General features: G+C 44.1%; 1 long non-coding RNA gene across 1 annotated transcript; it reads left to right on the top strand.

The window, feature by feature from the left end:
• The first annotated feature begins 93 nt into the window (after positions 1–93).
• On the top strand, positions 94–10,527 carry LOC120939679. Its single transcript, XR_005749350.1, has 2 exons — positions 94–304; positions 10,321–10,527. It is a non-coding gene; the product is annotated as an uncharacterized LOC120939679 (long non-coding RNA).
• Positions 10,528–24,370: the final 13,843 nt, after the last annotated feature.

Genomic DNA, 24,370 nt, shown 5'->3' with positions numbered 1-24,370 from the left:
AGCTCCGTGTGATCCTTCATAGACAAAGCAGGCTGGTCTTGGGGGAAGGCCTGGCGTCACATTCCCTCCACAGAAAAGAAAGGATCAACAATATCATAATTTCAGCAGGAGACAACTTCTTCTGGTCGGAGGACATGTCTGCAATCTAACAGCAATGAGGGTTACTGCTGTCTGACCACAGAGGATCATGTTATGTATCAGATACACCATGTCTACAAGATGTGACCTGGATTGAGTTAACATTTGGTTCCTTTTCAGCGCTGTTGAGATAATTCGCTAGACGTTGAGATTTCCAGAAGGCCAGGTAGGCTGTGTTTGCATTGTAGTCACCTCTGCTCAGAAGCAGCTGTATTCATAGCAATCTGACCCCAGGTAGCCCTGAGTCACTGCTAAGCAGATGTGTAACCAGAGCTGGACCGCCGCAGCAGCTGCCTGTGGTGTGGAGAAGACAGACAGGCGAGAATCACAACGAAATTTATTTCCACTACAATAGCCATGGATGTTGCTCATATACAAAAGAGGGCATGGCGGGATGAGATTTGGTGTCATTTACCAAAATGGGCAGTCTGGTTACTCCTAAGGCAGTTCACATCATTAGTGTCTATCATGACTTACTTTAGGTGACTTGTAAAAGTATAAAGTGTAACTCCACTTTCGTTGGAAAAATAGGAAATAAAACAAAATAATAGCAAACGCATATCCAATTGTAATGAATAATTACCTTACTGGAGACATGACACGCACCCTGATATCTAACATGTCTCTGATTACCACCTACGGATCCTTTTCTGTATTTATTATTAATTCGGTTCTTTTACTGTTAGATCCAATTTCAGACCCACTCCCTCTGAAGCTAACCAGGTAGCCTCAGTTTACATTTTTTAACCTTTTCCCCCGGAAGGTCACATATATGCAGCCTACTGTAAACACAAAACTGTGCTGAGAGCGTGCGCCAGGATCGGAAAACATGTGACCACTGTGACAGCCAATTACAGCCGTCACATGACCAAAATGGCCGCCTCCATCTCCCGACATCTAGAAGTTCTTTAACCTCTCTGGCGGTATGATTAGTTCAGGTTTTAGGTGCTGAAAGCGGTACCATTATTTTGCATGGAAATTTGGCGTTTTACATTGTAGGCCTGTAATTCTTAGGAATAACTCACTTAAATCTGACCAAACCAGAGTCTAGTAGACATCTCGGGTATGATAAAGTTTGAAAAACAAAATTATAAATTATAATATAATCAATCCCTTTCACGCTGAGCGTACGTATATATGCGTCCTCGGCTTTCGGGGGTTATACCGGGAAGATGCCTGCAGCTGCAGGCATCATTCCGGTACCGTTGTTTAGAGCCGGCGATTGGCTATCCAGACATAACCACCGATGCGGCTAAAAGCCGCTCGGTTGTTATGCCAGAGGAGTGGGAGGGGACATAACCCCTCCCGCCGCCTCTCGCCGCTCTGACCAGGCCTCCTGTCCCACCGGGAGACCCGATCCTTGATCCGGCGCCTCCAGTGTCCAGGCGCAGACTGAAACTAAGCCGTAAACGGCTTTGATTCAGTCGCCGCAATGTAAACACGGAAGCGACGTCATGACGTCACTTCCGGGTTTCTCGGCTGCCAATGGCGCCGGATTTAAAAAAGTACACAGTATTCAGAATCGCCGTTTTTGGCGATCTGAATACTTTGAATTGAAAAGGAGGGATTGGGGGTCTTTTAGACCCCCGATCTCTCCATAAAGAGTACCTGTCACCACCTATTACTGTCACAAGGGATGTTTACATTCCTTGTGACAGGAATAAAAGTGATCAAAATGTAAAAAAAAAACACAATTTAATATTATAAAAATAAATAAAATAAATAAGAAAAAATATAAAAAAATTTAAAGCGCCCCCTCCCCGCGAGCTTGTGCAACAAAGAAAACGCATACGGAAGTCGCGCCCGCATATGAAAATGGTGTTCAAATCACACATGTGAGGTATCGCCCCGATCGTCAGAGCGAGAGCAATCATTATAGTACTAGACCTCCTCTATAACTCTAACCTGGTAACCGTAAAAAAAGTTTAAAGCGTCGCCTATGGAGATTTTTAGGTACCGTAGTTTGTCGCCATTCCACGAGTGCGTGCAATTATAAAGCATGACATGCTTGGTATCTATTTACTCGGTGTAACATCATCTTTCACATTATGCAAAAAAATTGGGCAAACTTTACTTTTTCATTTTTTTTAAATTCATGAAAGTACATTTTTCCCAAAAAGTTGCGTTTAAAACACAGCCGCACAAATACAGTGTGACATAAAATATTGCAACAATCGCTATTTTTAATCTCTAGATTCTCTGCTAAAAAAATATATATAATGTTTGGGGGTTCTGAGTAATTTTCTAGCAAAAAATACGGATTCTAACTTGTATACACCAAATGTCATAAATAGGCTTAGGCATGAAATGGTTAAATAATTATAACAAATAATAATGTAATTATAATAAAAATTATTCAATAATGTAATCAAATCAAAAACTTTGAAATTTGCTCAGTTGCAGAATTGTCGCTGTCATTACTTTTATTGTTTGATGACGAATTTCCCCACAAATCGCTATCGCTCAATTCTGCAAGTGATTCTAATTTATTATCGCTGTTTTCTAGCTGGAAAAACCACTTTTGATGTAAAGGGACACTTTTTGGTTGCTATGGACAATCTACAGTTTCCAGGCAGAAAGAACAGTTTTAATAATATAAAAGTACATGTAGGACACTGGGCAGACCACTAGGGACAAGGGGGGGGGGGGGGGGTGTATTTATTTCATACAGTACTGTAATCAATAAGATTACAGTATACTGCATGTATTGTGTGTATTTACTTTTTTTAATTTGGCGCCGATCTCCACCCCCGTGCGTCGTAACGTCGCAGGGAACAGAGTTTGCCGGCACACGGGCACCGTGACACAGCTTGATCACACAGCGGGGAGGCATCGCAGGATCAAGGTATAAGGTAAGTAAACTCTGCCTGTGGACACTGCAAAGCGATCCTCAGGCTCGAGGTTAACGCTTTTGGTGCTGGAATTCCACCCTGTGCCAGACTCTGGAATACCACTGAGGGGGTTAAAGCAGAGCTCCACCCAAAAGGGAAGCTCCGCTTTTTCACATTTTGCACTTTTTAGGTGGAAGGGGGAGCGGGTACCTGGTTTTGACACGTACCTGCTGCCACTTCCATGTAAGATCACCGATCGGTGATCTATGACATTTCTGGGCCCTCCTCCTCCCCCGCTGCCTTCTGGGACACATGCAGGTCCCAGAAGATGGTGGGAACATTCATAAAGCACAGTGTGACTCACGCATGTGCAGTAGGTAACCGCCTGTGAAGCCTGAAGGCTTCACTGCCGGTTCCCTATACTTACAATGCTGGTGCCCACACTCAAAACCCATTGATTGGCCCAATTGGTTCAGGGTGCCAACATCGCAGGATCCTAGGAAAGGTAAGTGTCCTTATATTAAAAGACTTTAAAACATTTTTTACAGAGTATAACTCTTCTTTAAGGGCTGGGAGGTATTGGAGGGAAGGGATTAAATACCTAGGGACCTACATTTCCACTGCCCTCTCAGACTTTGTAACTTTGAATATTGACATGCTGTTGACTAGATGCAACAAAAATCACTCAAGTTGGTGTAGCAGTCTGTGACGGTATCGGTATGATATCCCAGTCAACGTTCCCTTCTTCCCATAACGACAATCACCCCAATATTCCACGAGGAGGGATATCCCTGGAATCGCCCAGAAAGCCACACATGAGACAAGCTTACTGCTAGAACAAGACACTTTATTGACACAAAAACTCAGCTTATATGTGGTTACAGCCTGTTAGGAACGCCCCCCTCACACAGTGGGGTTTCCCATACAGATTATAGGAGACAAGTCGGAGCCGACCCTGCAGACACGTTTCTTTAGATAAAGACATCAGCGGAGTTAATTACTAGGTGTAACAGCCTGACCACAATGAAGCAATCAGAATAATTAACATGAGCCGCTTATCTAATCATTGTAAACAGTAAGGCCGGTCTCCTTCCCACACACAATAAATCAATTACCATTTGAACTAGGGAGCTGGCTGAGGAAGGGTCATTAACATGTCAATAGCTTGTAACACATGAATCCATCTAACCCACAATTTAACCAAGCAGGGAGATTTACACTGACATCCTTCACAATGGCCCCCCTTTTTCTCCCTGCTCCGGCAAACCCGGTTGGACCTTCCCTGGTCCAGTAGGGTTGACGGGTTCAGACCTTTTAGTCCGAGGTTAACTCCGTTTGGCGTGACTGACCTCCATTGGTAACTGCTTCCGACTCAGGTATGCCACCGGGTCGTCAGATCACACGCCGGTCAGTCCCCAAGTCTTTGTGCGATCTGCAAAGTCACCAGAAGTCAGTGTGAAGACAGCGAATGGGTCTGTGCGCCGCCATCTAGGTGTCCCGCTATGGGAGGGGGCAGGTTATGGCTCTGAAGTGACAATCACAGGAGATTCATAAAAAGAAAAAGTTATATTTGTTGAAATGCTGTAGCACTGGTGCTCAGAGTCCGGGGGGGGGGAAAGAGGGGACTCAGAGCCCCATAAGGTCAGCCACCCCCTGCTCCCTCCGCAGCCGCCGGTTCTCCTCTTTGAGCTTCTCCAGCTCCATCTCCAGTTCATGGAGCCTGGGGGGGTCAGCCCGCTGTGACCTCAGGTGGTTGTTCTCCTCCTCCATGCGGCTTATGCACTCCTCCAGCTCTATGTACTCACGGATCAGATCCTGCTTGCTCATGTCCTGCAGGCTCTCCACGTGGTCCTTCATCATCAGGAACTGGGTGGTGGTGTAAGGGGCCACCGGTGGGCCCTTGGCGAACATCTCGGCCCGCATCTGGGGCGCCCGCTGCGATTCCATCTCCTCCAGTCGCTTCTTCTCCTCCCAGGTCCGCTGGTTATATGACTTCCAGGACCTCTTCTTCTTGGAGGGTAGCTGGCGGTGCCTCTTTCTGCCCAGCTCCCTCCAAGGCCCCTCCGGCTCATGGCGGTCGCCCATGACCAGCTGACAATGGTGTTCCCTGTTGTCCGTAATAACAGATTGTACCATGAGGGCTTCGTAAGGGGTGCCCAATGGTTCTTCCTGACCCAGCTCCTGGGGATCCCAAGCCGAGTCTACACAATGGGCTGCTGCTGGTGGGCGGTACCCCGGTTGAGACCAATTTGACCTGGTGTTGTCGTTCATGGGGCAATTCTGCTTGAAGTGACCCAACTGTTTGCACTGGAAGCAGCGTTGTTCGTTGTCCTCCTGGCGTGGGTAGCGAGGGCTAGATGTCATCGGTCTGTTAGGCGGTTGGTATCTAGCGGCTGGTGGGTGTGAGGGCGCCGTTGGTTGTGGAGGTTGTACCCGTGGTGTGACCTGGTTTGTCTTGCGAGTATCCGCATATTCATCCGCCAACTTCGCGGCCTCTGGTAGAGTCATGGGCCTGCGATCTCTCACCCAATCTTTGACATCCGTCTGGATGTGATTGTAAAATTGCTCCAGGAGCATTAGTTGCAAAATGTCCTCTGCGGTGGTGGCCTGGCTGCTGTTAACCCAGTTAGAGGCCGACAGGGACAGCTGGCATGCCCATTCTGCGTAAGAGTCTTTCGTGGTTTTGCGTGAGTCCCTGAACTTCTGTCGGTGGGACTCTGGGGTTACTGCATAACGAGCCAGGAGCGCTTCTTTAACCCTGGCGTAGCTATGGATATCCTGATCTGGCACGGTCCGGAAAGCATCAGAAGCTTTGCCTGACAGTTTGCCTGACAATATTGCAACCCACTCTCTTCTAGCTATTCGGTGCAGGTTACATTGTCGCTCAAAATCCGCCAGGTAGTTATCAATTTCACAGTCCTTTTCATCAAAAGCTTTAAAAGCGCTAAACGGAATCTTCCTTGCGTCTGCTGTGCTGTACTCACTGTTCGTAGAAGGTGCGGCTGCTTGTTGGACTGCTGCCAGTTTTAACTGTAGCTCTGCGTCCCTTATTTCTTTAGCCTCCTGTAGCTCTGCGTCTCTTATTTGTTTGTCTCTTATTTGTTCCTCCGCTAACAGGTCCATCACTTTCAGCACCACATCCGGCGTTGGGTTCGGGCCGAACCACGCTAGCTTCTCTCTCATTAGCTTGTTGGTTGGTGACTCCTCCTGAATCACTGGTGTCTCCATCTCTTGTACTGCTGGCGTTGCTGCAATCCCGTTCTCCTGGTCTAGCTCCATTAATTCTGCTATGATGACCCGCTTGGTTTTGTTGCTAGCGATCCTTCCACGAACTTCCAGTAGTTCTTCCAGTGTCTGCTTGGAATCCGGGTGTGAAGGGGCATAGAAGGGAAGATCCCGCTGCTACCAACCAATTGTGACGGTATCGGTATGATATCCCAGTCAACGTTCCCTTCTTCCCATAACGACAATCACCCCAATATTCCACGAGGAGGGATATCCCTGGAATCGCCCAGAAAGCCACACATGAGACAAGCTTACTGCTAGAACAAGACACTTTATTGACACAAAAACTCAGCTTATATGTGGTTACAGCCTGTTAGGAACGCCCCCCTCACACAGTGGGGTTTCCCATACAGATTATAGGAGACAAGTCGGAGCCGACCCTGCAGACACGTTTCTTTAGATAAAGACATCAGCGGAGTTAATTACTAGGTGTAACAGCCTGACCACAATGAAGCAATCAGAATAATTAACATGAGCTGCTTATCTAATCATTGTAAACAGTAAGGCCGGTCTCCTTCCCACACACAATAAATCAATTACCATTTGAACTAGGGAGCTGGCTGAGGAAGGGTCATTAACATGTCAATAGCTTGTAACACATGAATCCATCTAACCCACAATTTAACCAAGCAGGGAGATTTACACTGACATCCTTCACACAGTCCCAAAACCCCAAGATGTACCTCCTGACATCCCAAATCCACTAAATCACTGAGTGAGGGGTGCCCAAACTGCAAGACCAAACTCAGAGAATATCTCAACTACCCTTGGACCCCTTGGTCTCCTCATTGGAAGCTGGGCAATTCCATACTAGGCAAAAACTACCTTTCCATTTCATCCTGCAGCACTGTCAGTTTCTGTAAAATTAAATGCAATATGGCAACCTGAAGGCATTCTGTACACTGCTGATGTACGATACACCCTCAGAAATGTAATTTCCTGCTGGTGAGATTGACTCAGTAATTTTCTCAGAAGTCTATTTATCTAAATTACAAGTCAAATTTTAGGCATTCTCTGCAGAAAAAAAATCATTTTGGTGAGATACTCTCAAAGGGATTCAGACCCTGCAATTTGTCCCCATTAGAACCCTGCAGCCGATTGATAATGAAAAATTAATTCCCATTCAGATTCACTTTGCACATTGATATAATCAAAAAAACAGATATTTCTTCAGAGCAACAAAAGGTAGGAGTCTGCAACATAATTTGTTAAAATCCTTCCAATGTACATTGATCACCCAAGGGAAATGTTTTCTCAACAAAAGCAGAGTTACTATTTGAAGCAGTGGCATTGCTTGGGGGAAACGGGGGGTGCGGGCCGCACCAGGGAGGACACCTGGCATAACGCTGGATTGAGAGAGGCGCCGTGGCTCTCTCCTCTTTTTCCTTCCCCTGCGCACTCCGGTATCTTTTCTGTCTACTTAGCTCCCCACAATGTTTGGGGAGGGAGGAGGAGAAAGAAGGCATAGGAAGACAGCTCTGGAGTCCCATAGCGGCTAGCCCAGTGCCCGGCGCCTGCATGTCTTCTGGGAATATTATTGTGAAAGGCAGGCGGGAAGAGGTGTCGGCTGCCTATTGCAGTTACACTCCTCTCAGCTGACTGAGTCTAGGCTCCTCCTCCACACTGACAGTATATCACAACAGGTGGAGGAGCCTAGGAGGAGGGACATCCATGTGGACCGAGCTGTGCTGATCTGAGGCCTGTAAATGTGGCGAGGGGAGATATACACTATATAGTCACAATGGGCAGATATACACGGGGGGGGGGGGTTACATTAGGGGGATTACACAGGGGGGTTACATTAGAGGGATTACACAGGGTGGGTTACATTTGGGGGATTACACGGGGGGATACATTAGAGGGATTTCACAGGGGGAGTTGCATTAGAGGGATTACACGGGGGAGTTACATTAGGGGGATTACACAGGGAGGGTTACACAGGGATGGGAGTTACGTTAGGGGGATTACACAAGGGTACATTGAGGGCATTACACGGGGGGGGGGGTTACATTGAGGGGATTACACTGAAGGGTATTTACACAGGGGGATACACTTAGGGGATTTAGACCGGGGAGTACAATGGTGCAGGGATTTACATGGGGGAGTACAATGGTAAGGGGATTTATACTGGGGGAATTTACACTATGGGAGATTAAACTGGGAGGATTTACTGGGAGAGGGGGAATTACACTCTTACACTGGGAGGATTTCACTAGAGGGGATTTACACTTGGGGGTTCCACTGGGATGCTCAGTCTAAAATGCCCTGGTCTATTTTGTGTCCCAGTCCAGGCCTGGGCGACACCATTAAGAAGGAAGTGATATCCGACGTGATGGTGTCACCCCCCATCCGTGACAGTGCATGAATTGGTGCACTGGCATAAACCACAACATTTACAGGGGCCAGTTTGGGGTGTGCATCATGATCGTGCACTGAGTCCCAAAACTAACCTGTTCAGTGTCCACTGCTCTGTTCTGCTCCTGCTGTCACTCCGCAGCATCAGGACAGAGCATTGCGGCAGGCCAGGGGGGAGAGCTATGCTAATGCGCTAGCCTGCTTAGTGCCCCAGATTGCTCAGTGACTCGGGGGAGTGGCACCATATTTTACTGCACCAGGGGACTCCAACCCTAGTGACGCCACTGATTTGAAGCCTGGAAGGGCCTACTCCAATATTCTAGTTGATCACAAAGCCACTACTTTGCTCACGTCTCAACAGCTGTACTGGAAAACACTCTCACCTATACATGAGGGGCCTTTCAGCTACCAGAAGTTCCAAGTCTAGCCCAGAAGGATCATGTTGAGCACCTGGACCCGTTGAACATAGGAATCCAGGTTACAGGGCACACGGTTTATTTGGGAGACACTTTACCATAGATCTGTGGGAGGGGGATTATCATTCACTAGGCCAACCACCTGTTTTCAACTCTGAGACATTCTGAAGGTTCTCCAATTATAGGCTTACCTATATAAGGGGAGAGTCAGTCCGATTTTGTCTTTTTTTTTTAAACCTGGAACAGGTTAGAACAGAACTTATAACTTATTTTTACATAAAACAGTTAATCCGCATATAATTGATTATTCTCTGGCTGGCATGATTTTGATTCGCTGCTCATGTGAAAGATAGCTTCAAGTCAGTACCTTGTCTACTCTGGTCCTCCATCTATCCTGACTCCACCCCTCTAGGGAGACAATTCCTGGGTTCCCCTTGGAGGGGAAGCTGTATGGGGGGCCTCTTACATGTTTCCAGACCAGGGCCCTCGTTTCCCTCTAGGACAATAACACTATTTTCCTTCTGTCCACCATAGACCCTGACCACACCACTACTTACTACTTCTGAGAAACCCACCTATTCCCCCAAGTAAGAGGTGCAAGTCCCAGCCCCACTCCCGGCAGCAGCAGATATGGAAATGGTCTAATGAGCCTTATAGACAGATTATAGTAGTGCTATTCTGCACAGTGATGAGTGATGACAATTGCCAGCATAGGTTGTGGGGCAGACAGCCCCTCCCCTAACATACACCTTGAACCCCAATATTGTATAAGTGCTTGTCACCGTGTTGCAATGATAGCTGCTGGAATGAAGTGTGATCAATATAAAGTGCACATGCATCTTTACATGGCCTCTTCATTCCGCTGTTCATGGTTTTGCAGGTGCCAAAAGTGGGAAACAGACAAGTGTTCATAGATTACCATCATATCTGAACCGCTCACAGGTTGTCATTGCTTACTTTGCAACACTTGTTACCATACCTCTGCCTTGTACATTCTCAGACACTCAAATCCTTCCAAAAAAATGCTAGAATTGCAGATTACCTATCCAGTTAATTTATCTCTGAAACCTGGTTTATCTGTTTAACTACTGTACATTGCAAAATCAACTTATAGAACAATTATAGGCTACAAGTGAATCCAGTCAATTAGCTACTAAGTGTTTCCTCTCATATGGGGGGATAGGGTCCTTGATGGTAAGTCCCTCTGCTTCTTTGTGGATTTTGTCAACAAGGGTATTCTTGTTATATGTAGTGTTGATTTTTTTATTTTATTTGTTATTTCTATGTTTGTACAGTTTTCTTGTTTATCCATGGTTGACGCATACATCCCCTGATGAAGTCTAGAGGCGAAACATGTCAAGATAACGTATGACTATTCAACCTTCAGAAAACTTCCATATATAACCACCACTCTGGATCTACCCTACACTAACGACCTCTTGTGGCTTGTTACTCATTTTTAATCTTTTGTATAATAAAGATAATTCATATTTACGTTTTAATTATCATTGTTCGGTTTTCATTATTATGTGAACAAGAACCACTATAGTCCCATCATCCTTCTCCTTTTTTTTAATAAATGGACCTTCTGGGATGAGGTGCGTAACTACAGGTGTCTACCTTCAGTCGGACAAAAAAAACAATAACTAGCTATTAATATATTCCAGCCTGCTGCATCTGTGCTACAATCAATAAATTCACTCGATTCACCCGAATCTGAGTTTTGTAATCCATTGCAATTGAAGCACACACAGACCATCTCACAGGGTCAGTAGGAATGTACTTCATGGAGCCCCTACTATAAAACATACTCTGTGAAATTCATAAAGGGTGTTGTAGATACTCTCTAATAATCTGTCTCACGGTAGTGCCACAAATAATGGAACTTGCGTCAGATTCCTGTACATGCCCTTAAAGTGCATATGAATCTGACGCAACTGTACAGGAATGTCCCAGGGATCTCTTCTTCAATAGCAGAGTTATACAAGCAGAGGAGCTATTTGGAGAAGACGGGGAAGTAATCGAAATTTATCAAATAGCAGTTCCAGAAGAATTTAAAGATGTCTCTGATGCCGCGTACACACGACCGTTTTTCATGACGTGAAAAATGCCATTTTTTAAAATGGTCATTAAAAACGATCGTGTGTAGGCTCCAGAGCATTTTTCTCGACGTGAAAAATGGGCGTTAAAAATTTAGAACATGCTCTAAATTTTCTTGTAGTTTTTCACGTTGTCGTTTTTCACGTCGTGAAAAACGGTCGTATGTAGGCTTTAACGACGTGAAAAAAGCGCGCATGTTTAGAAGCAAGTTATGAGACGGGAGCGCTCGTTCTGGTAAAACTGTAATGGAGATAGCACATTCGTCACGCTGTAACAGACTGAAAAGCACGAAGACTGTAGAGCACGAATCACCTCTCACCAAACTTTTACTAACACAAAATCAGCAAAAGCAGCCCAAAGGGTGGCGCCATCAGAATGGAACTTCCCCTTTATAGTACCGTCGTACGTGTTGTACGTCACCGCGCTTTGCTCGAGCATTTTTTTTTCACGATCGTGTGTATGCAAGGCAGGCTTGACAATAATCACTTCGAAAAAAACGTTGTTTATTCTAGGACATTAAAAATGGTCGTGTGTACGCGGCTTAACCACTTACCCCCCAGACCATATTGCTGCCCAAAGACCAGAGTACTTTTTGCGTTTCGGGACTGCGTCGCTTTAACAGACAATTGCGCGGTCGTGCGACGTGGCTCCCAAACAAAATTGGCGTCCTTTTTTTCCCACAAATAGAGCTTTCTTTTGGTGGTATTTGATCACCTCTGCGGTTTTTAGTTTTTGCGCTATAAACAAAAATAGAGCGACAATTTTGAAAAAAATGAATATTTTTTACATTTTTCTATAATAAATATCCCCCAAAAATATATAAAAAAACATTTTTTTTCCTCAGTTTAGGCCGATACGTTTTCTTCTACATATTTTTCGTAAAAAAAAATCGCAATAAGCGTTTATTGATTGGTTTGCGCAAAAGTTATAGCGTTTACAAAATAGGGGGTATTTTTATGTCATTTTTATTATATATTTTTTACTAGTAATGGCGGCGATCAGCGATTTTTTTTTCGGTATTGCGACATTATGGCGGACACTTCGGACACTTTTGACACATTTTTGGGACCATTGGCATTTTTATAGCGATCAGAGCTATAAAAATGCATTGGATTACTATAAAAATGCCACTGGCAGTGAAGGGGTTAACACTAGGGGGCGGGGAAGGGGTTAAGTATGCCTGGGTGTGGTCTTACTGTGGGGGGGGGGGGTCACTAGGGGCCTCACTAGGGGAAACACTGATCCTCGGTTCATACATTGTATGAACCGAAGATCAGCATTTCCCCTGCTGACAGGACCGGGAGCTGTGTGTTTACACACACAGCTCCGGGTCCCCGCTCTGTAACGAGCGATCGCGCGTGCCCGGCGGCGATCGCGCCCGCCGGGCACACGCACGGGAGTCGGGGGCGAGCGGGGGGCGCGCGCGCGCGCCCCTAGTGGCGGCTGGGAGAGAGGACATCATACTACGTGCTCTCGCCCAGCCGAGCCAACTTGCCGACGTATAACGGCGGTGGACGGTCGGCTAGTGGTTAAGATGCAACACCATACATTATACATACAATACAATCAACTATTTGCTCCAGCATAGAGGATGTCTTATTTATCTCCACTTTCTTCAACACTGATATAGTGGTATTCCATTATGAATTTATCACATCAGTAAGACAAAAATAGTGATGCAAATAAGAACAATGAGAATTTGCTGCATGTGTCGGTACTGAAACTGAAAATGTCTCAGGCCGCGTACACATGATCAGTCCATCCGATAAGAACGGTCCGTAGGACCGTTGTCATCGGTTAACCGATGAAGCTGACTGATGGTCTGATGTGCCTACACATCATCAGTTAAAAAAACTATCGAGTCCAACGCGGTGACGTAAAACACAACGACGTGCTGAGAAAAATGAAGTTCAATGCTTCCAAGCATGCGTCGACTTGATTCTGAGCATGCGCGGGTTTTTAACCAATGCTTTTGCATACTAACCATCGGTTTTGACCTATCGGTTAGGCGTCCATCGATTCAATTTTAAAGCAAGTTCTAAAATTTTGGACCGAAGGATAATTGACCGATGGGGCCCACACACGATCGGTTTGGACCAATGAAAAGGTCCTTCAGTCCGTTTTCATCGGTTTGGACCGACCGTGTGTACGCGGCCTCAGGGTTTTCATATATTTGGCACAAGGCTTCTGACTATATACACCAGAATTTGTCGCAAATGCCTTATTGTATCACCCCCCTCTGTATCTTTTCATCTTACATCAGCAATCTTATTCAGATATCCAAAGCAAGTTTAAAACTGATTGTTGACTGTGGGAACCTTCTTGGGTTTCCTACAGGAAACCGTTACATCAGGTTTTTGTGTGAGCAGCAGCAAGAGGGTGTTTCAGCATCACAAGCAGACCCATTGTAGGATCAACAGATTACACACCAAAGGAGCAGGTTGACTGCTGCAAAACATTGACATCTGGATGAAAACTTTAAGTACAGAGTAGGACGGCGGCGCTCCCTGCATACATATTTAGGCTTCATTTTTAACTTTGTGTGGAGTGTGTTTTTTTTTTTTTTAGAGCCGGTTCACACTGGGGCGGCACGACTTCAGGGGCGACTCGGCAAGGTGTCCTGAAGACGACTTCAGGGGCGACTTGCAAAATGACTTCTGTATAGAAGTCAATGCAATTCGCCCCGAGTCGCCCCCAAAGTCGTACAAGAACCTTTTTCTAAGTCGGAGCGACTTGCGTCGCTCCTATTAGAAAGATTCTATTGAATAGAATGGGACGCGACTTGTCAGGCGGCTGGGTCGCCTGACGAGTCGCCCCAGTGTGAACCGGCTCCTATTCTTTTTATTGTAAGAATATAAATTGGAATACAAAACAAAGCCTATTGGGCATACCCAGGCTTAAGTGATAACACACACATTAAAAGACAAAACAACAAAAGGCAAGGTGTTTGGTAACCAAGGCTTAGTGGAACTGGAAGCAAGGTATCTGGAGTGTGCAAAGTAAAAGGGTCGGGTGGTACATTCTTTGTATACAGATCCACATCTAAGCAGTAAACAGAAGCAAAACAGAGTATCCTATGGAGGGGTTGCCGAGGATCCAACAGTATCTCTGAACTCTGTCCAAATATCCCATACTTTGGAGAATTTTATTGGACATCCCCTAGATTCATATGTAAATTTATACAATGGAACCGCTTTATTGCGTGTGGAGTGTTTTTTTTAAGAAAAATGCTAATTTTTTATTTAATGATTCAGTGGAACACACACATGACCACTTTTAATGCTATATAGCTTGTTACCAGCCATGGATTAAAGGGCAACACTGCAGCCAAACTGTTAAAAGTGGATTTGTATTATTTGTTAAAATGTTTATAACAATACAGTATGTGCATGTTCACAGGAGATAAGTTAGGCACTTATGTGTGTTTTAATAACTGATATCTGTGGGGTAATTGCATACAGTGGTGTGTTGACCAGAGGGGAGGTCACTTCCCATTGTGAGGGTATATAGGGGAGTGTTCCCCAAGGTATATAGCGGCATTTGTCTGATAGGAAAACACATATCCTTCAATGCGAATGTTAGTGGAGGAAGGAGTCTTGTACGTGATGGGGAAAATGAAGGAACGCTAGCTACATTTTTGGGAAATTTTTAAGCTAAAAGTATACACACCATTGTTATAGCCAAAACCATGGTTACTACTGAAATCATGGCCACGGCCAGGGCTTTTTTTTAGGTGGAACTTGGTGGAACTCAGTTCTACTATCTCTGGCTCAGACAATTTGGTGCCTGCTCACCAAAATACTTGTAAACACAGAAATCTGGTTTCTGTGTTTACAAGTGACTGCTCTGCACTGTGTGCAACCCTCCTGAACTCTGCACACTGTATGTAATGCAATCCTGGTATTTAATGCCCCTTTAAGACCTTCCTACTGTTTGTGAGGTGTGTGTGGGGGGAATTTTTTTTGGGGGTGTCGTGGTTAAGTTCCAGCACCTATTCTTTGAGAAAAAAAGCCCTGGCCACAACCAATATCATTGTCACAACCAAGTAATTAATTGTAATGGAAATGACTGTAGATGATATATATTGTCTAGAGCAATGTAACATCTTTGTACAAACATCATGAACTGCACTCAACGCTAAAAAAGTAAAAAAGTTAAACTGGCCATAGACTGTTTGAATCTTGTCTGGTTCAGCAGGAACCAGCCGATATTCAAACCATCTATAGGAAAGCTGAATGTACCCAATTTATTGATTGATCAACTTGGGTACAACCAGCCTGTTGGATTTTACAATGATTATTGTTAGAAGCTGGCGGGGGGAACACAATTGCTCCACAGGAGGGATTCCCCCATCAACACTGATATGGTTGCAGGATAGAAAATTCTCCACCTATGACTGCTCTTAGTTGATTCTACAAAGTCTGGTCTGGTCACTTAATGAAGATAAGCTCATGTGTGCCATCACAGTTTGTGCAATGAGGGTAACGAAGTGTAAGTAAATAAGAGTGCTTCAAGAGCAGTCAGTTTTCAATGGGGATGGTGGTGGCCAGTTACAGAAGGTTTCAGTTGGAAGGGTAGTTTGGTGTCTGTTTAAATATGTCCTTCTCAGCGTTGGGACCCTAGTCTAAGGTCGCTGTGTATGGAGCAAGACAAATGTGCTGTGTTAAAGCGGGAGTTCACCCACAAATTTTTTTTTACCCTTAGATTGATCCTCATTTTGTCTAGGGGAATCGGCTAGTTGTTTTAAAATCGAAGCCGTACTTACCGTTTTAGAGAGCGATCTTCTCCGCCGCTTCCGGGTATGGTCTTCGGGACTGGGCGTTCCTATTTTGATTGACAGTCTTCCGACGGTCGCATCCATCGCGTCACGAGTAGCCGAAAGAAGCCAAACGTCGGTGCGGCTCTATAGTGCGCCTGCGCACCGACGTTCGGCTACTTTCGGAATATCGTGACACGATGGATGCGACCGTCGGAAGCCTGTCAATCAAAATAGGAACGCCCAGTCCTGCAGTCCATACCCGGAAGCGGCGGAGAAGATGCATCTCTAAAACGGTAAGTACAGCTTCGATTTTAAAAAAACTACCCGATTCCCCTAGACAAAATAAGCAGGAATCTAAGGTTAAAAAATGCTATGTCCGGGTGAACCTCCACCTTAAGGAACTAGTGGAGGATGTCTATTGTTCTGCACTGTTAGCCTCAAAATTACAGACCCATGTCACCGGCTTAAGAGGAAACATGGTCCTTCTGATGTGAGGCTTGGAGGGGGGGTTTGACAGTTCACTTATTTTACTGTTGTGGGGCAGGCGATACGTATGTCATGGTTCCCCCGTGTGGCTGGGGCAGTGGTGCCCCCTGCTACATACATATTTAGGTTGGCTAAACTGGAAAAACTATTCTCAAGTGTTTTTATATATTGGCCTGGAGCTCTTCTTTGCCAATTAAATTTCAAAAATGTGTGAACGGGTGAAGAGCCAGGCAAGGAATGTGTCTAGAATTATGGGTGTTGTCTTGTGATAAACCTAATAGGTGTATTTAACCCCAGTTCTGCATCTGGCTGACATTGATAAATAGACCCCAAAAAGTCTAGACAAAACATCAAATAAATTGTTTAGACCATCAATCAGCTCTGTTGCAGACTCTTTCATAGCTGTTAGATATGAGAAAGTGGTATATACACAGCAGTACATCATCATTAACTTGTCATTGAGATATATGCCCCCCCAAGTGACTGGCTTTATTTCATTTATAGATTTCAAAACACCTCCATGTAATCATATTGTCTACATGACTTCAGAGGCTTGGCTTCTCCATTTGACTAATGTCTACCTGTGACCTCCAATAGTTAATTAGGGAAAAGGAAAGTTTATTATTATGGTTATCGATACTTATGTGAAATTAAGAACAAGCCACTTTTATACTTTTAATGACTGCAGTTTATTTTGGATATGATGTATGTACCGTATTTATCGGCGTATACCGCGCACTTTTTTGCCCTGAAAATCAGGGCAAAATCGTAGGTGCGCGATATACGCCGATACCCGCTTCCCGTGCTGTGTTCGAACCACTGCGCCAACATATACCGAGCGCAGTACACTCAGGTATAGTCGGGCAGGCTCGGCTCCTCTCGCGGTCACGTCCTGTGCGTCCTGTACGTCCTTTACGCGAGAGGAGCTGAGCCCGCCCGACTATACCCGAGTGTACTTCGCTCGGTATATGTCGGCGCAGTGGTTCGAACACAGCGCGGGAAGCGGGGATCGAGCGGGGAGGACACCACGAAGGACGCCAGACCGGACAAGGCCGCCGATGGACGACAGGCAGGACGCGATGGACGACGGGCAGGACGCGATGGACGACGGGCAAGACACAGACGAGAGGCATCCAAACTGTAAGTATTTTTTTTTTTTGCAGGAATTTTCCTTCAAGTTCGGGGGTGCGCGCTATACGCCGCGGCGCGTTATAGCCCGATAAATACGGTATTTGGAGTTGGTATCCGTTTTTTTTTTTTTACACCCCAACTTAAAGGGGTTGTAAAGGTACAATTTTTTTTCCTAAATAGCTTCCTTTACCTTTAGTGCAGTCCTCCTTCACTTACCTCATCCTTCCATTTTGCTTTTAAATGTCCTTATTTCTTCTGAGAAATCCTCACTTCCTGTTCTTCTATCTGTAACTACACACCGTAATGCAAGGCTTTCTCCCTGGTGTGGAGTGTTGTGCTCGCCCCCTCCCTTGGAGCTACTGGAGAGTCAGGACGCTCTCTACGTTGCAGATAGAGAAAGGAGCTGTGTGTTAGTGGGTGTGTGTGTTAGATGGTTTACTTCCATCTGAATGTCTGTAGGTAGAGCTTTCCATAGCCATGGTCCTTGGACTGCAGATCTTCAATCTCCTTTAGATTTGTAGTGGGACTTGGATGTGGAGGAGGTTCTGATTAGTTGATCGTAGGGCCCGATTTGGGGTGTAGTGTTTTATTTTCTCACATAAGTATTGCGGCGCATTTCCTTGCGTGCATTTGTGGGTGAGGCAGAGTGTCTTGAATGTCACCTGATCCTTTACAGCTAGCCAGTGGAGGGTCCTCAAGACCGGGGAGATTGGTTCCCACGTTTTTTTGCCTGTTACCAGTCTGGCTGCAGTGTTCTGGACGACTTGTAGACGAGACATCTGGTATTTTGGTAGTCCTAGGTAGAGGGAGTTTGCCTAATCAAGTCTGGAATTGATGAGTGTTCCCACTACTACTGCTGTGTCTTCTTCCGGGATGAAAGGGATGAGTCTACGCAGCAGGCGGAGAAGATAGTGAGATCCGCTGACTACTGATCCTATTTGTGTGTCCATAGTCATGTCTGAGTCAAAGATGACTCCAAGGCTTTTTGTCTGTGTGGCACCTTAAAAACCTAATTTTCCTGTTCCCATCAATACTTTGATTATTAAAGCGGGGGTTCCGCGGGTTTTCTTTTTTTTTTTTTTAAATCCCTTGGGCGCTCTTACCTTATGAAAACAGCCACTCGTGTCTCCCAGTGTTATAGCCGCCCGCGTTGTGTTTGGCCCACAAACGATACTTTATAAAATGAGTAGATGGACGTTTCCATCTTCAGTGTGGGCACTCTGAAGCCCAGCAGGCATTTACACTTGTGTTCCCTCAGCTAAAATGGCGAATTAGGACCCGCCCTGGTCACATGACCCGCTTGCCGAGTCACATGACCCCGAGATTACGCTACAGCGTGTCTCCTGGGAGTCTCGACACATCACTCCCAGGAGACATCGCGCTGATCGGGGAAAAATAAAGGCACGCCCACTCCCACGGGGAAAGGATCCAGGAGGAAGACAAAATGCTGCCAAATCAAGGTAAGGAGACAGATAAAAAAAAAAAAAGGGCGGATTGTACATTAACGATGGGTAATGGTATGGATGAAACAAAGTTGAATTTTAGGGTGAACCTCCGCTTTAAGGGATGTGGTGCCTATGACTCTCTGACACCCAGCAACTTCCCTACATTGCTATAAAAGAGATTCCAATTTTTATTGTAATTCTGTTTATACTTGGGATCAAAGTGAGCAAAACAACAAATGTAAAAGGCCTCTCGAAGAAAAACATGTGACATGTATAATAGAAATATTTGAATGGAGTTGGATTGCTTCCACTAATACCTATTAGACATGTGCAGACTGGAATATTTCGTTTCGTTTTCGTTTGGAAAATAAATTTATTTAGTTACTCCCAAAAATCGTTTTGATTTATTTCGTTTTTCGTTGGGGAATAGCTTTCGTCCGAAAATCCAATAATACTTGGTTTCTGTCGATTGTTCAAACGAATATTCAACGGAACGTCTAATCTTTACGTCGAATCGTACATTTCCGTTCAAATATTCCGCCTACAAGAATTCTAATGTTGTATGACTAGTAATAATGTCGAATCTATTCTCTATAATGTCGAATCTATTTTCTCATAAATCGAAATCTATTCTCTGTAATGTCGAATCTATTATTTCTATAGTGTTGAATCTTTTCTCTATAATGTCGGATCTTTTCTCTATGATGTCGAATCTTTTCCCTATAATGTCGAATCTCTCTATATCGAATTTTTACCGCAACGAAAAAGAAAATAAAGCATTTTTTTATGTCGGATCTTTCGGTTTTCGTTTCTTGCACTTTCGTTATCGTTTTAACAAAAAAACAAAAAAACGAAAAAACAGATTTTCGGACGAAAATGCATTCTAACGAAAACGAATGCACATGTCTAATACCTATGGCAGTGTCACGTGTATATCACATACAGTCATAGAGGTTTGTGCATGTGCCTATCTTCACTATTGTATAAAGCTGATTGACAGTACAACACAATCCAGCAAAGAATTGGAAAAGTTGAGATTTTTTGTACTTGGTTCAGACCTACTCAGTGTTGGCGTTGTGTAAAAAAAGAAGCATTGACTGTAATAAAAATGTAAAAGCCTCCATACCTGGATGGGCAGTTATGGGCATTGGAGCACCATAAAAGCTTGTTTCTTTTCAGAATAGCCATTGCATTAGAAAAATATCTATAATGAGGTTATGTAATGCAACAATAATAGATGCAAACCGTGCGTAAAAGATTTCTTTAATACAGTTTAAGGCACATTATATAGTGCTCCAAATTACAGCAAGGAGACCTTAACATGCCATTAAACAAAACCAATACCTGAATCACATTAACCGGAAATGTAATTGTCAGTAAAATGAGGCAGGCTTAGGGTTTGGTCTCATTATAGAGTAGCATAGATGCTGAACACAGCAGCACACAATCAGGGATTGTCTCCAAATTCCATCACTGGAACACTTTCACATATTGCAATGCTCTGCAACAATGCCTGCTGACCTTCCACACTTTCTGACACCATCTGACTCTATAAAGAATCACTGGTGCATAGAAGTAATGCTCATTACCACGGATCAGGGGGCAGGGGGTTAAGGATTCACAAAAAAAGTAGGGTGTGAGGAATTTCAATGATTTACATAATGTAATGAGATATAGACTGTTCCACCAGATTCTGTGCACAGTTTCTTGGGTACTAACATCAAGTGAATAGGTTAGTTTATCTTTCACATGAACCTGCCAATCATGTATGCCGGTGGGTTTTGCAGTAAAGCAGGGATTACAGTAATATTCAGAAAACATCATAACTGCATTCAGGAGCTCAATAAATTAATCTAGCTTAAACCAAAGGCAAAACTTTTTTTGGGTTGTGGATAAAATGGAGTGTCTGTGTCACCATCTGTATTTGTCCTGTTTACCATTATCAGAAGTGAAAGTAAAAGGAAATTCCAAATTTTGGGTTGTGCCCAGAAAAGTAACAGACAGGAAATCTTCCAATGGGGACACTAGTTCTTGTGACCCTAGTGGCACCCCAAGATTCCCTCACTTTGTTGGGATTTCCTCTCACTTCCTGTTTTGGCTATGGGACAGGAAGTGAAGGAAAACCTCCCCTATAGGACACAGATGGTAACAAATAAAAAGATGGGTATAAACCTCCCTTACTCTATCCAAAATGAAAAAAATAAGTTTTGCCTTTAGTTACATGTTAATGTTATTAGTGATTCAGAAATCAAAGATCTGCATTAAAGAGGAAGTAAACCCTGTAGCCTCGTACACACGACCAAGAAACTTGACGGGCGAAACACATCGTTTTGCTCGTCGAGTTCCTTGTTAGGCTGTCGAGGATCTCGGCGAGCCAAATTTCCCCATTCCCGTCGAGGAAAAAGAAGACATGCTCTCTTTTTGGCTTGACGAGATCCTCGACAGTTTTCTCGTCGAAAAGTGTACACACGCCCGGTTTCCTCAGCAAAAATATTGCCGAGAAACTCGGTCGTGTGTATGAGGCCTGATGGATTTTACCTCCTCTTTTTTCCTTGCAAAGGTAAAGCATAATGGGCTTTTGCAGGAAGCGTCCATTCTTCACCCATCCTCCTTCTTGGCCGGCTCTGTGACTGGCCAGAGTCACGTGACGGGAGCCGCCATGTGCGTGGGAGCCACCAGTCATGGCATGACCTTCCTTTAGAAACGTCACGATTGGCGTTTGTAAAGTGCGCATGCGCCGTAGACATCGGCGCTCGCCACTTTTGTAAATATCTCCTAAACTGTGGAGCTTTAGGAGATATTTCCTGCACCTACAGGTAAGCCTTAATCAAGGTGTACAACCACTTTAAAGTGTATCTAAATCCAAAAACAAAAACCCTAATATATTGGGGGTTACCAGTCCTTCGATGCAATGTTTGCATTTGTTTTCTTTTTTACAGGCTTTTTTCCTTTGTTTTCACCTGACTATCATGACAGTAACATACTTCTTGTCCTAAGGTGGCAACACCTCCTGCCATGTATCTGTGGAGCAACAGCACTGTCACGTCATCAAGTATACTCTCCTGAGTTGGACTATAAACTCCTCCCCCTCTCCTTATCTTCATTACTTGAAGATGAACGGGGTTTGTAGTTCCCAGAAGATAGCTGGGAAGGCCAATAGCATTTTTTTTAAGATATCAGTTCAATGCACAGAAAAATATAACGATGCTGAAATTCAGGTAACGGGTCCAAAACTTTTAAAAGAAGAGAAGAAATGGTAAGTTGAGGTGCTATACATAATTCCAGAAATGAACGCACATCATCTCAGTTCACAAAACATTACAAAAAGTTTATTGGTGCATAAGTTACAAAACTTTCCATAAAAGATGAAAAATCTATACCATCATTAAAAAGGCACTAGTTTCTGCTAAGCCCTCTTAATATTCAAGAAAATTATTAAAATCTGTGTAATGTATTGCTAGAGAGTAGGGAAAAAATGCAGGAAGATTTTTGTAGGTCCCAATGCATTTTGGAATTTTGCTTCATCAGGAGCCCACTCTGAGGTATGTGAGGTATGTGTGAGAGCCGCTTGACCTCTTCGATATCACTCGAATTAAATGAGAGGAAGCTCTGCTGATTGTATTATCCAATCATGTGTAAGCTAAAATGCTGTTTTTTATTTTCCTTGCATGTCCCCCTTAGATCTACAGCGACTGCACTTCCAAGTGCAATTTCAAGTGCAAAGTGGATTTGCTTTTTCTTATTTAACCCCCACTGACTTGTTCATTTAGTAGTACTGGCTTGCTTGTTTAGATCACAGATGCTTCTAAATCTGGCCACACACACTATTTGTTTTAAGAACTTTTGTTCGATCTCTCAGTAGTGGGGTTAAATCGATGTTCATTTTCGAATGCAATGAGGAGAAAATTCAAAGCAGCAGGATGGAAAGTGTTTGTGGTTTTTGTTTAGCAAAGTTAGATTTAGCAAAATTAGACTTAGCAAAGTCTAATTATTCCAAAATCGAAAAGTAAAAGCAAAGAATGTTTTAAAAAGTACTTTGAACAACATTCATCATTGAGCAACATTCATCAAGTCATCAAATGTACTGAGAATCTTCATAAAAATGCCACTTGAAATTGCACTGAAAGTACACTTGGAAATGCAGTCGCTGTAAATCTGAGGCCTCGTACACACGACCGAGGAACTCGTCGGGCGAAACACATCGTTTTCCTCATCGAGTTCCTTGTTAGGCTTGTCGAGGAACTCGACAAGCTTGCTTTGCGTACACACCGTCAAGACAAAATCTCCTCGTTCTCAAACGCAGTGACGTCCAACACATACAGGGGAAGTTCGATTCCACTTGCACAACTCTTGGGGCTGCTTTTGCTAATTTCATGTGTTTGCGTGTTAATTAAAAGTTTGGTAAGAGACGATTTGCACTTTTCAGTCTGTTACAGCTTTAAAAATGTGTTATCTCCATTACAAATGCTACTTTTACTCCCGTCTCATACTTTATTCTGAGCAAGAGCGGGTTTCTTAGCATACACACGCTCGAGTTTCTCGTTGAAAACCAGCCCGACCAGGAACCCGATGAGCCAATTTGAGACTCCCGTCGAGGAAAAAATGAACTTGCTCTCTTTTTTGCTTGTCGAGTTCCTCGACAGTTTCCTCAATGAAAAATGTACACACGACCGGTTTCCTCGGCAAAAAAAGCTCTCCCACCAAGTTCCTTGATGGATTCTGCAGAGGAAACCAGTCGTGTGTACGAGGCCTGAGGGGTAGATCTGAAATAAGGGGAAGCTCTGACGATTTTATCATTGAATCATGTGCATAATAAAATGCTGTTTTTTATTTTCCTTGCATGCCCCCCTCAGATCTACAGGAACTTTACTTCCAAGTGCACTTTCAGTGAAATTTCAAGTGCACTTTGCACTTGTAGTTTGCACTTGTAGTGCAAAGTGGATTTGCATTTCGTAAATAACCCCCATTGTCACTTCCCTAAGAAAGAACGTTGTCACCTTAGGCCTCGTACACACGACCGAGGAACTCGCCGGGCAAAACACATCGTTTTGCTCGTCGAGTTCCTTGTTAGGCTGTCGAGAAACTCGACAAGCCAATTTTCTCCATTCCCGTCAAGGAAATAGAGAACATGCTCTCTTTTTGGCTCGTCGAGTTTCTCGACAGTTTCCTCGACGAAAATGTACACACCACCGGTTTCCTCTGCAAAAAAATATCTCCCAGCAAGTTTCTTGCTGGTTTTTGCAGAGAAACTCAGTCGTGTGTACGAGGCCTCATAGAAGTTCTTCAACAAGGATCTTCATGGCAGGAGCATTAGGTACTATTTTATTTAATTATTTAGATATTAAAATAATGAATATTATGTTTGAAATTACATTAACACATTAAAGGTTATATGAGATTTTTGTGATTGGATTTGAAGCTTTT

Source organism: Rana temporaria, chromosome 5 (assembly GCF_905171775.1).
Source record: "Rana temporaria chromosome 5, aRanTem1.1, whole genome shotgun sequence".
NCBI lineage: Eukaryota > Metazoa > Chordata > Amphibia > Anura > Ranidae > Rana > Rana temporaria.
This window is presented reverse-complemented; position numbering and strand designations above follow the sequence as displayed.